The sequence below is a fragment of the Nematolebias whitei genome, chromosome 1, assembly GCF_014905685.2.
Source record: "Nematolebias whitei isolate Nwh7 chromosome 1, NemWhi1, whole genome shotgun sequence".
In the NCBI taxonomy this organism is placed as follows: Eukaryota; Metazoa; Chordata; class Actinopteri; order Cyprinodontiformes; family Rivulidae; genus Nematolebias; species Nematolebias whitei.
The window spans coordinates 71,752,497-71,764,828 of record NC_056498.1 but is presented as its reverse complement, the minus strand read 5'-3'; the positions used below and the strand labels follow the sequence as shown (position 1 = coordinate 71,764,828).

General features: G+C 43.7%; 1 protein-coding gene across 1 annotated transcript in view; it reads left to right on the top strand.

Moving 5' to 3' along the window:
• Positions 1 to 213: 213 nt before the first annotated feature.
• Positions 214 to 12,332, top strand: part of cdh11 (cadherin 11, type 2, OB-cadherin (osteoblast)) — a 183,264-nt gene continuing 171,145 nt past the window's right edge. The window contains exon 1 of the mRNA XM_037680522.1: positions 214 to 401. The gene's annotated coding sequence lies outside the window, so the exon portion shown is untranslated. The remainder of the gene's footprint in view (positions 402 to 12,332) is intronic.

The window sequence follows — 12,332 nt, the reverse complement described above, 5'->3', positions numbered from 1 at the left end:
CCGCCGCTGCGCTGCCTCCCCTCACATCGCCCCTGTGTCTGTCGGAGGACGGACAGACAGACGCAGCTCACCGTGTTTGATACCCGCAGGAGGGGAGGGATGCTCCCGTGATCTCCCCCTTGTTCCCCCCTCACCCGCCCCCGCACGCCACCTCCTCCTCCTCCGCCTCTCCATCACTTTCATTTGGGGACCTTATCGCGCGCGGCTGCTCTTCAGAAGCAGCTCGGCTGCTTTTTAGGCTCGTTTTGTTTTTCTGAGCACCTGGCTCGGTTTGGTTTCTTCTTTTCTTCAAGACACAGAAGAAGAAGAAACTCTGGGCTTTCATTCAGTGGATGTGTCTGGGAAAGAAGTGAGGATTTCTTTGGTGAGACGGACTGCGCGCGGAGCCTCCGGGGTCCGAGGTAAGAACCAGCTCAAATGAAATGCGTCTTGATGTGGATCAGCAGCACTCCAGCTCCTTTCTCCTCCGCTGTCTGACGTGTCTCTGGTGAAGCTTTAAGCGCAAACACGGACGCAGGACAAGCAGGAGTTTTGGTGCCCAGGTTACTGAGGAGGTTCTGGTTGGACCAGAACCTCCTCCTCCTCTCTGTTAGAACGTGTCTGCGTCTTGGTTCTGTTTGATAAACAACCTGTGCGCGTCAGAGATGGAGCTGGCTCTGATGTGGCACAAGTCCGGACTCTGTCCAGTTCACCAGACCGGACCGGATCATTGTAACACACTGTGTTTCTGCGTGTTTGTCAGCTTGCGTGGATGTGCGCGCGCGGTGCACCCTCTGCTCTCCCGGAGCGGAGCCGCGTAAAGGCGCAGCTGCTGACCTGGGGTCTGCTTTACTGAAGGACCTCAATAATAAAATAAATTTAAAAATAAATATAAATCCTCCACCACTTTGGAGCCCCCCCCCCCCCCCCCCCCCAAAAAAAAAAAAAAAAAAAATAAAAAAAAAAACCCCCCCCCAATTCCCCCCCCCCCCCCCCCCCCCCCAAAAAAAAAAAGAAAAAAAGTTTGAATCAACTTCTGCAGAGAGAATTAGTGTCATCATTTAAAACTCTTTAGAACCTGAACCAGAGCTGCGGGATCACCTGATCCCGACCTCGGGCTCAGTCCGGTCCAGAACCAGAACATCTTTTAACTCCTCCATAGATCTGCACGTGAACCCACTGGTGGGTCTAATGAGTGGAAAAGTGAAATATCTGTTTACAAACCTTTGCAGCTCCGCCGCGTTTTTCTGTGTGTGTGTGTGTGTGTGGGGGGGGGGGGGGGGGGTGGTCTATTAGCAAGTCTTTGTATTCTCTGCACAGAAGGACTGAAGCAATCATCTCTAGCTCTTTACTGTTTCCTTCACTGAAAATATCCCCACTCTGTTGCAACCCCCCCCCCCCCCCCCCACACACACACACACACACACCAACCCCCAGTCGAATAAAATACAAGAACAGCAAATGATTTTCTCAATGGCTCCCGGAAGACCAAAGTGTATGGAGCGAGGCAGAGAGTGCTGCTGAGTGTGTGTTGGTGTGTGTGTGTGTGTGTGGGGGGGGGGGGGGGGGGGGGGGTCCCCTCACCCCCAGGCCTGTCTGCTTTGCAGAGCTGTTTTCTTGCAGCACATTTAAAACAACAAAACCTTCAGATGGATCTCCATTCTTTTGTTGGCAGTGATGTTGAAGAGTCCCCCCCCCCCCCCCAAAAAAAAAAAAAATAAATAAATAAATAAATAACACACTTCCTCCTCCTGTGGTCACTTTTCAAACAAAGCTTGGTTCTGAAGTTTGAACCGAGCCTCTGGAGCAGAGAGCTCTGAGAGAAAGAAAAACGAGTCCTCTGTGCTCGCTTATTTCACAGAACAGTCCTGCATGCTCTCTCAACTCATGCTCTCTGAATTCATGCTCTCTCAACTCATGCTCTCTGAATTCATGCTCTCTCAACTCATGCTCTCTGAATTCATGCTCTCTGAATTCATGCTCTCTCAACTCATGCTCTCTCAACTCTTCTGTTTCTTTTGTTTGTTTTACTCAATTATCAACTAATTAAGTTCAATTTGTGGAAAACAGTCATGAATGAGTGACAATGTGAGCACATGAGGGGAAGAAGTAGGAGAGAGGAGGTGAGGAGAGGACAGGGCAGAGGAGCAAATGTGAGGTAGGATGGAGCGTGACTCCATCAGGATGTGAGGAGGATGAGGGCAGCGTGACTTCTATCTCTTCTGTCTGGTTCCCTTCGGCTTCTGTCGCAGCTAAATCCACAGCGAGGAGCTGTCTGTCTTCACTCCGAGATGTGAGGAGGAAAAGTGTCCTGCTGCAGGACGTGATCGTCTGCTCTCACAGTCTGCTATCTGTGCCCCACATCTTAGTGTTATTTAGGTTGGAGCCATGTGGAGGAACCTGGACGGCAGATGAAAGTGTTCTGCAGAGGCATCAGATGAGATTCAGGCGAGGAATCGTACAGAAATATCCGATTCGTTGCATTTCAGAGCTGCTTCCAGACCTGGCGAGGCAAAGTGCTCCTTAGAATCAGCAAAGGCCAAGAATCTATATTTTACTCTCTGATTTATTTTGAAGGTGAGCAGCACATCCTGATTAGGAATCAATTGGATTTAGACTTTGTATTTGTTTTTTTTTTGCGAGGATAAAAAACACCAGAATGCCTCAGATTCTTGTCCAGCTTTCAGTGAATAACTGCAAAAATCCACTAATTCATCTCATTCTTGCTTCACTTTTTGGTCCATTTGTCACATTTCTCAAAGTTTTATGATGATTTTGATGTTTGTGGGGGTTTCTTTTAACACATTTCGGAACAAATGAGTACATTTCTGAAAAGTAAACTTTAGAAACACGAGGAAACAGCAACAACCCGGTGTTTTAAAAGGCCTTTAAATGTTTAGAACGCTGCATTAAGAGAGACTTAATAATGATGCTTCCATGTTATCAGCCTGTCAGTATGAGGAGACGGAAAGCGATGATTTGAAGGTAGAGCAGCAGAGGAGCGACTGTGAGCAGCTTTAGAGCTGCTCCAGGTGACGACAGAGGGAGCTGTTGGGCTGTGCTGCAGCCGCCATGGCTCCTCTCTGCGTCTCCTTCCTCCATTCACCTCCAGTTCTTTCCCAATCTGCCTCTCAGAGGCCGGTCAGAGACATGGGGAGGCAGCCAGTGTCCCCGAGCAGACGGGGTTCAATCCAGTGGTGTAGTCGATGTGATACTTGGGTATATGGAGTATATCCACTGGAAAAGCTTGGGAATTTCAGTATACTCACTTAAAAGTGTCCATGTCATGTACCATTGACATGGACTCGTGTCCTTGTCAACACGTTTAGAGCACTTTAATGACACACTGAGTTGGTTCAACCTGTTTTTTGCATAATTAATATTTTTTTTGTATAATTACTACTTCTGTACTTAATACTTGAACATGTTTTACTTTGATACCGTTTTATAAATTCTGTGTTTTTAACACAAAGCCAACTGTTGTGCAAAGTTTGTTGTTCATTTATTCTAATAAAAGCATCAGAGAAAGTTTGAAATGTTCAATACGCTTAAAAAAATTTTTAAATAAATGAACGATTACATTGTACTAACCGATGTACTTTGGTTTCTAAGCGCGGTATACCCAGTACAAAATGTAGACTACACCACTGGTTCAAGTCCAAACACTCACACAGATCTGTCCGTCTCCCTGTCAGAAGGGGGGAGGAATTCTGCCGTTGAACTTTTTCTGTTTGTTTTCCCGTCGTCTCCCCAGCTCTGACTGAAAGAGTCTGTCTGCAGCTCCCCCCTCCCCTCACAACCATCTTTATCTAAACCATTTAAAGTCAGCAGAGACGGTATAAAATATCTCAGTGGGATTAGAGCGCTAATCCTCGGGTTCAACCAGATTAAATGACAGTCAGTAATTAGTATTTTTGACCTCTAATCCTTTCATTTTACCTCCTGTTGAAAAAAGAAACAGATTTAAAGAGGACAGGAGAGATTTTCTGTTCATGTGAAAGGCTGAGAAGATGCAGGTGGTTTGGTGTCGTTCCTGTCTGTGAAGTACTTTGTTTCGTTTGCCTCCAGCACCAGTTTATATCTCCTTCTTTTTTTAGTTGCTCATGTGGTTTCAATTATTCCTCAGGTCCCTGCGCCGGAGCTGCTCTCCTCTGTATGCTGCTAATGTTTCTGTTAGCTTCACGTCCGGGAACGAGTCCAACGTCCGAGAGCAGGGAAAGGACACGACGTTAACTGTTTGAGTTAGTGACGTGGAAAAACTGATTTTGAATCTGCAGGACAGAATAAACATGAAATTTAACTTTGAAATTACAGTGAAACATGCAGGTGGTCGTCACTGGGTCAGCACAGATCAAGACTCCACCACAGCTAACTGGCTTTAGCCGTAACATTTCCAGATTTACTGGTATTGAGTTACGTTTGGTGTGGCAGTAGCAGATAGTCATCCCTTACACTCAGTGCGTACACATCCTGCAGGATGAGTGCACAGGGCGTCATTTACAAGGTTTGACCTAAAAACATCACCTCCTCATCAGAAGAGGGTTTCATCTGAAACGCTGGCATTCCTTCAGAAACGCTTGGCCTTTAATTAGTTTGAAGAGGGAAACTGGAAATACCCTGCGTCCGTCTGTCTGGGTCGGCCATGTTGTGAGCATGATAACGTGAAAAATAAGTGAAGTACTGACTTGCTTCATCAAGTGAATGAAAGGTTTCTTTCAAAAACTGGGTTGCCACGTCAGAATCCAAGATATAACATATCTATATATCTATATATATAGATATATAGAGTGGATTCTGATGTTATCAGTCCATTAAAAGGACGTTATTAGTTGTTATCATCCCCTAAGTTAGTGGTCAGACTCTTCCCTCCTACCTCCTAGTAAGTGTAAAGTTACATTTTTATGTGTGATAATATGCGTCACTGCTCGCATGTAAAACCAGAAGTGTGTGTTAGTTAGCTTTATATAACCCTTTTCCTAATCCTAACCTTGCAGCTGACCCAGAGCAATGACCCTAAACCTAACCCCCAGACCCTTGACTCTTAACCTAACCACATGCCCCTATTATCAGCGCTAAGAACATACCTTTAAAACCTTCTAGGAGGTAAAGGAGGGGCAGTCTGAACGCTACATGTGTGGATGAAAAAAACTAATAACGGCCATTTAATAGATAACATCTGAAGCGGGTGGACTGGGGGGCTGAAGATTAGTCTATGGTGCCCTTGGACACCATTGGCCACCCCCTGGTTGTGCCTGGTGGTGGATCAATCTGCTCCCTGAACTCTGTCACTCTGCTCTACCTAGACAAGCAAAAAACAAAGTAAAGCACTTTTCTTCTTCTCCACTTGAATATCTTGCAGCACAAACACAAAGTTTACATGTTCCCTGTTCAGTTCCAGTCCAGAAAACTTGAAAACTTCAAAAACATTTACAATTCAAACCTCTCAGTGATGGGGTGTGGGGGGTGGGGGGGATGACATTGGCATACTCCTTCTGCTTGTTTTATAAGTAACGTCACACCGAAGTCGTGAAAAGTTTGGAGACAGGAAGCTGCAACGTTGACGGTGATGTTACCTGGAGAGGGACGGTGTTGGTGGTGTGGGGGGCAGAAGCAGAACGGGGGCAGTGGATTTATAGCCAGGTGATGGGGCCGCGGTGAAATTGCACAAACGGTGCCTCCTGGATCGATGTTAATTCAGGATTAACGAGTGATTTTTATCGATTTCGCTATTGATGATCAGAATACAGTGAGGACAGGGCTATTGATCCAAGCACAATGAAAATTGATCACCCTGGATAGAGAGTGATATTGATCAGAGTGTGTGTGTGTGTGTGTGTGTGTGTGCACTCCTCAGATTTCTGGCCCAGAACAGGCATGTCTGCACATGAAGCAGCAGTGTGTCTGATGGGCTCTGCCAGCTGTTTAGCATTCTGTGTACTGTTAGTTCGTGTTCGTGAGAGCTTCAGAGTAATTTGTTTTCTGTGACAGTCGTTTGGTGCAATCAGGTGGTTGCTGCTCTCATGACAACAGTCACATGGGGGGGGGGGGGGGGGTGCGGGTTGTTTTTCGGCCAGTTTTAGCTGCTTGTTTTTTTGTGCATTGGTAGATGGTAGTCAGAAGCACAAGTCATAAAACCAGCTGCAGAGAAGAAACAGAGCAGATGTCACATGAAGGTCAGGTTCTACATTTCAGGAGACCTCGCTGGTTTTAGGTTTCCTGCTGCCGTTTCGATGACTTCAGATTGGGGTCGGGACGAATTTGGAGGGGCTTTCTTAAAGACCAATTAATATTTCAAGGCTGAAAAGGCTTCTGGTTCGACAAGTTCTGTGAAGAACAGTAAAGTCAAGGAGACTGAAAGGAAGAGAGGCAAGTCTGTGTGCGGGTCAAGGGGAGATTTAATGAGTCGTTTTCTTCTCATTATTCAGTATAATAATTAACTCTGTGGGTGTTCGTGTGTGCATGTGTGTGTGTGTGTCATTTTAATGCTCTCACCCCAGCTATCTTTACTTGTATATCGTAGCTGTTTTTTTTAGTTTAACTCAAATATTACAATCTGCATGAACAGAGCAGACAGTGTGTGTGAATTATGGTCTATTTGTTTAATGAACATTAAAACACAACTTCTTATTGTCAGTCTGAAGCTGTCAGTCCTTTCAGGTGGAGTTTTATTGACCTGCCACAGTTGGACACTCATCATCGACTCTAAATATTTCAGACTCACTGAGTTCGTATGTAACGTGTTGCATCAAAGCCTCACAAGTTTGAGTCTTAATAAAGACGAAACCTACTCCTCCTCATTTGCAGGAGGTTCTGTGAGCTGCTCCTCCAAGCTGTCAGTCCAAGGGGCAGCAGGTGATACAGCACCATGGGAATTATTTTTTTTAATAACTAGTCATAATATAGCTTGTTGGCTCACCAGCCCCTCACAAGGTTTGCTCACACTTCTTATGAAAAATAGAATGAGACTCAGAGGTTTCAAGGCAGGTTTGAGACACGTGTCAGCTCTTTGACTGTTCTGAGACAATATTTGTCTTCCAGGTTTTCGGAGCATGTGTTAAATTACAGACATGACTGCATGCCTCTGGGACGTGTGAGAAAATTGAGACGTTTTGAGACATTTTGGAGACTCTCTCAGTAAAGTTGTTTCAGCCGTCGCAGCCCGGTGAAGTTTATCATGATTCACTTCACAGCGTTCTGTGTGTGTGTCTGCAGACTGTGTGCCATGTGGACAGAGCCCATGATTAACACGGTTATGTTAATCACAGCGAGCTGATTTTGCTGATGGAACACATTTGTAAAGGTGAACTCTGGACAAACAGCCGAAGCGTCGAGGAGCTGCGTTCATAATGTGCAAAACATGGTGTGAGGTTGTAGTCCAGACAGGTGTGGAACACGCACACACACACACACACACGCACACACCGGGTGAAACCAGAAATGCACATATGAGGAAGACAGAGGACAGCTTCAGAGGAGCGGCTGACAGAACCAGACGACAAACAGAATGACGGGAGTTTGACTAAATATTAATATCCTGGTGGTTCAGGAGCCTAAAAACGTTCCAACTCTGACCTCTAATGATTCGAGAGAACAAACTATTTGATCAGTTTTAATGTCCTGCAGTATTATTATCACCCTCTGTCGAAAGACAAACACGTATGTTTATAAAAACACAAAATGACAATAATTCAGCTCTTCTGACAGTCATTTTTTATTCAACTTTTATTTATTGACTCATATACAAGAGAGACTTGAGTTATCAAGATACTTTTAAAGATATGATAAGAACTTAATTGATCCCACAAGAAAAATGTTGTGCCAGATTTGCAGTACAAAGGAACATACACAAGGAATCACACAAGATATAAAAAGAACAGAAAATATAAAAATACCAATTAAGTTCTCAACAGGTACAGACAGAAACATTAAAGTGTTTATTGCAGTGCAGGATTAATTTTATTGTTCTATGTGCAGAAAGGGGGAGGAGTTGGAAATTTGATAGCCACAGGGAGGAAAGACTTCCTGTGGCATTTTGTGGAGCAGAGTTGCACTCGGGTCCAAAAAATCTGACCCGGCCCCAGCCCGCAGCCTTCATCTCCGAACCCCAACCAATCCGACGAATTAACAGTAATTACAGGTCCAAACCCCCACCCCGACTTTTTAAATTAAGCTTTGACTGCTTATACCACCGACTATTATTAACGGTTGGCAGACACACGGTTGAGTAAAGGAGCCAGAAGATCGGAGCTGAGGAGCCCTCAAAGCGCATTAACTGCTTCCCCTGCTTCTACCTGCATCCTGCTCTGACATGTCGGATATTTTGCGATCTCAACTGTTTAGGTCGTCGGCCGCGCGCATCCGCGGAGTGCAGCGGCTGAATGAACGTATATTTGGGCTGATGGATCGTTGGCAGTAGTCCATCTGAAGCTTAACTGAACTTTTTACCTCTTTCAGCCAGCCGGTCAGCGCGCGGTCAAATGGTGGCATGCAGCTGGTGATTGTATGACAAGCCATGTTGGCATATATTGGATCGTCGGCTGCGCTCGTCCCTGACGCAATAAAAAGTCTGACATGACCTGGCCCACACATTAAGCACATTATTATGGCCTGGTCAGGTCTGAATCTGAGTCGGGCAGAGCCGGGCTCCAGGTTCGGGTTAGAAATGACATCTCTTCTGTGGAGCACCTCAGCGGTCTCAGTCTACGACTGAAGGTGCCGAGGTAAGAGTCCAGGGTGTCATGCAGGGGGTGTGACGTGTTGTTCAGGATCTGGAGCAGTTTCCTCACCATCCTCTGCTCAGACACCTCTGTTAGAGCCTGCAGGTCCACTCCCAGAACTGAGCCAGCTCTCTCGAGCTAAATGTGGTAGTAGCTGAAAGTCATCCACAGCACATAAAGAAACTGTCCAGATGACATGATTTAACTTTTTTGTGATTTATATATCTGGATGATTGCGATTACTTACTTTTTTTTAACTGTGACAGCTCACAACAACACATGAGATTTTGTTGAATATTTTATTTTTAAGTTAAACTTAAAAGGCTACATTTATAGGAGGAGGAAATGGAAATAAATACACTTTGTCTGTTCGTCCGTGCACGTTGTGAGCTGGATAACTTGAAAAATAAGCAAAGTACCGACTTCCATTTTGATGTGTGGCAGAAAGTTTCCTTTGAAAAGTTGAGCTGCCACATTAAAGTCTAAGATGGCCACTGCCACATATACTTGTAAACCAACCCAACCGTTTGAGGAAACTATACTTTCAAGGTTTTATGTTGCTTAAAAATATATTCTCCTCAAATGATTGGGGTGGCTGAAGATCAAGCTATCGTGGTCAAGGCCACCGTTGGCCACCCACTGGCTCCACCACTGCGTCTGGTGGTGAATATAGCTCCCTTCACTCAGAGGCTCCATGAGCTGCACTGTCTCAGAAAACAAATACCTCTATTTTTATACACAGTCTAACTCCTGTCCACCTGAACATCTTGCACCAAAAACATGAAGGTTTACCTGCATTCTCTGTTTGAGTCCAGTCCAGAAAAAAAAAAAAAAAAACACTTGTCAAAAACTACAAACATTCAGTGTTCAGACCCCTCAGAGCCGGGGGTCTGCAGCATGCTGCTCGTTTAACACAAGAGGATTTTAGACTTGAACTCTGGCATGAACAGTGATGTGGAATTTTTTTATTGATTAATTTTGTTCTATTCTCTGTTGTTTATACTAACAAGAGAGTAAAAAGTAAAATCGAGTTAGAGCACAGAAATCGCTGCATAACAAACACTCGGAACAGAAACCTTGAAGGCAGAACGCAGAGCAACTTGTCATAACGCGGCTTCATGTCACCTCAGAACGAGAGCTTCTGGAGCCTGCTCCTGGAAAATAAGCACCTTAATCACCGTAATATTTGTCTCCCTTTGTGCTGCATTATTTATGCCATTATCTATGGCATCTTTAGCCTCACATTAGGACAGAAAGAGTCTTGCCCACGATGAATTATTCAAACAAAAGCTGAGTTGTTGTGCCCAGTTTTTCAAGCAGCAGAATGGATGATTTTTTTGCCGGTGCTGACAAATGGAGCTGTGGATATTAGGTTGTTACATATTGTTTACACGTGTTTGAATAATTAAAAAAAAAACCTTTATAAGTCTGTTTAGAGCTGGATTCTGATCGAAACAAAGAGTGGACATTTGGTTATTTTAAAATTATAGTCAAGCTCACAGTGTAGATCTGTGCCACCAGGATAACATTCTAGATGGATCTTTTTTAGCTGTTCATAGTTTCTTTTTCTTTTTTTTTAAGAACGTGTCTGTTTGTAGCATTAAGCAGTCAGCCGGCTGGCGAGGCTCGCTCTTGATGTCAGAGTAAGGCTTTGATCAGGCTGGGACTTATCTACAAATTCTCATCCTCTCCTGTCTCTTCCTGTCTTGTCCTCTCAGCCCCCCCCCCCCATCCAACACCTCCATCCAACCCGTAGTTCTTCTAGTGTCCTTGTCTCACAGTGTGTTTCCTTCGTCAACCTGGCTGGGACTCGTGTATCCAGAAGAGTTTTAACTCCTGGACATTCTGCAGAAACACTGACAGCCGCCTGCTGTGCTGGAACCAAACATGAAGTTTGCTACGCTCTGCACTAAGTGTGAAGAAGTAGCTAATGCACGGGTGTCCAAAGTGTGGCCCGAGGGCCATTTGCGGCCCTTGGAAAGATTTTTTGCGGCCCACAACTGCAGTTTCATTTTGGCCAGCAGGCTTAAGGTCGATGCAGATTTTCTACAAATTACTTGTTAATCCTTTTTATAATGTTTAGGTTTAACAGCAAAATGGACGAAAAACAATCTTCTTAAAATGAGCAATATTAAACAAAATACAAACATTTGGCTATAATATTTTTATTTTCACTTTATGGTACAAAGCATCACAACCCTTTACTGATTTCTACCAGAAAGAAAACATTTTGAAAATGATTCATAAAACTTGGCTAAATATTGCAGTTGACAAAATAATCAAGAGGGAAACTGGACATTTTTTCATGAATATAACGTGGTATCATCTACATACGAGTTGATCAACTTTGTCAAACCTTCTATGAATCTGTTGTAGTGACTGACGGCTGGATGATATTTAAAGGATGACCACCTTTTAAAAGGACACTTACTCATATTGCACTTTTGTTGCTGAGAACAGACTAAAATGAACTTTCCAAACACAAGAAAACAACAAACATAGACCCAACAAATTAAATAAATAAATCCTTTTGAATAAAAATATACGCCTAGTGTTTGAGGCTTTTAAGGCTTTGGATCTACAACAATTTAAAACTTTCTCCACCAAAATTAGTAAATTGGTCCTTTCTCCAAAGTATTGCTCACGTTGAGAGTTAAATTCACATTTTGTGGCCCATGAGTCCTTTCATCCTGATAGTTTTGGCCTACGTGAAAACGTTTGTGCACCTATGAGCTACTGTCTTTACTCTCTTTTCCAAAAACACTTTTCTTTTGCGTTTTGTGGATATTAAGGTGTGATCCATGAAGTGACGCGCCTGTTCTCTGTGCACACCTCACAAACACCCTCTTAGTACTTAATTAAGTACATTTCACAAGTTCTGATGTGATGCTATTCAGACTAAAAAATGTCTCACGTGCGCTCAGAGGAGAGAACAGAGACTTTGACTCATAGCTGTTCATAATTCATGCACACAAAAGTCTGTTTTCTGCTCTTCGAGCCAGACAGTGAGTGCTTGACCTCTTTAACCTAACAGACCCTCTGCCTCCTTCTGTCTTACCCTGTGCAGTTCCTTGTTTGCGTCTTAACACTTTTATTTTAGTTGCTCCTTTTTAATCCTGGGAACTTTTTCTATCATTCATTGTATTTCCCCACATTTTTTCTGACCATGCGTATCATCCATGACGCTCATAATAGTTTAAAATGATTGAATTTGACCTTTGCTTCTTCACTAAACAGAATTAATCTGTTGTTTTTGTGGAACAGCTTGACTGCAGTATATTTCTGTGTCTGCCTTAAACTCTGACCGTGACTCAGAAATTTATAGAGCAGAATTTAAAAGAAGAGACGTTTCTGTCTCCGACTTGTCATCTCCATTATCAGTGGTTGGTGCAATTGGCTCGATCTTTCATTTCTTTTAGTCTGTTTCTTCTGTTTGTCTTTTAAGTTTGTTCTAGTTCTCAGATTTTCACCCTCACCTCTGTCAAGCTTTAGGTTTCAGCTGCAGCTGTGACTGCACTGACCTCTCTCAGTGGAACAAGAAGAATCTGTTAATGGCAGATTTGCCTTCCCGCTGAATTGCTAATTGTGTGAGTGTATGTATGTGTATATATACTATATATATATATATATATATAT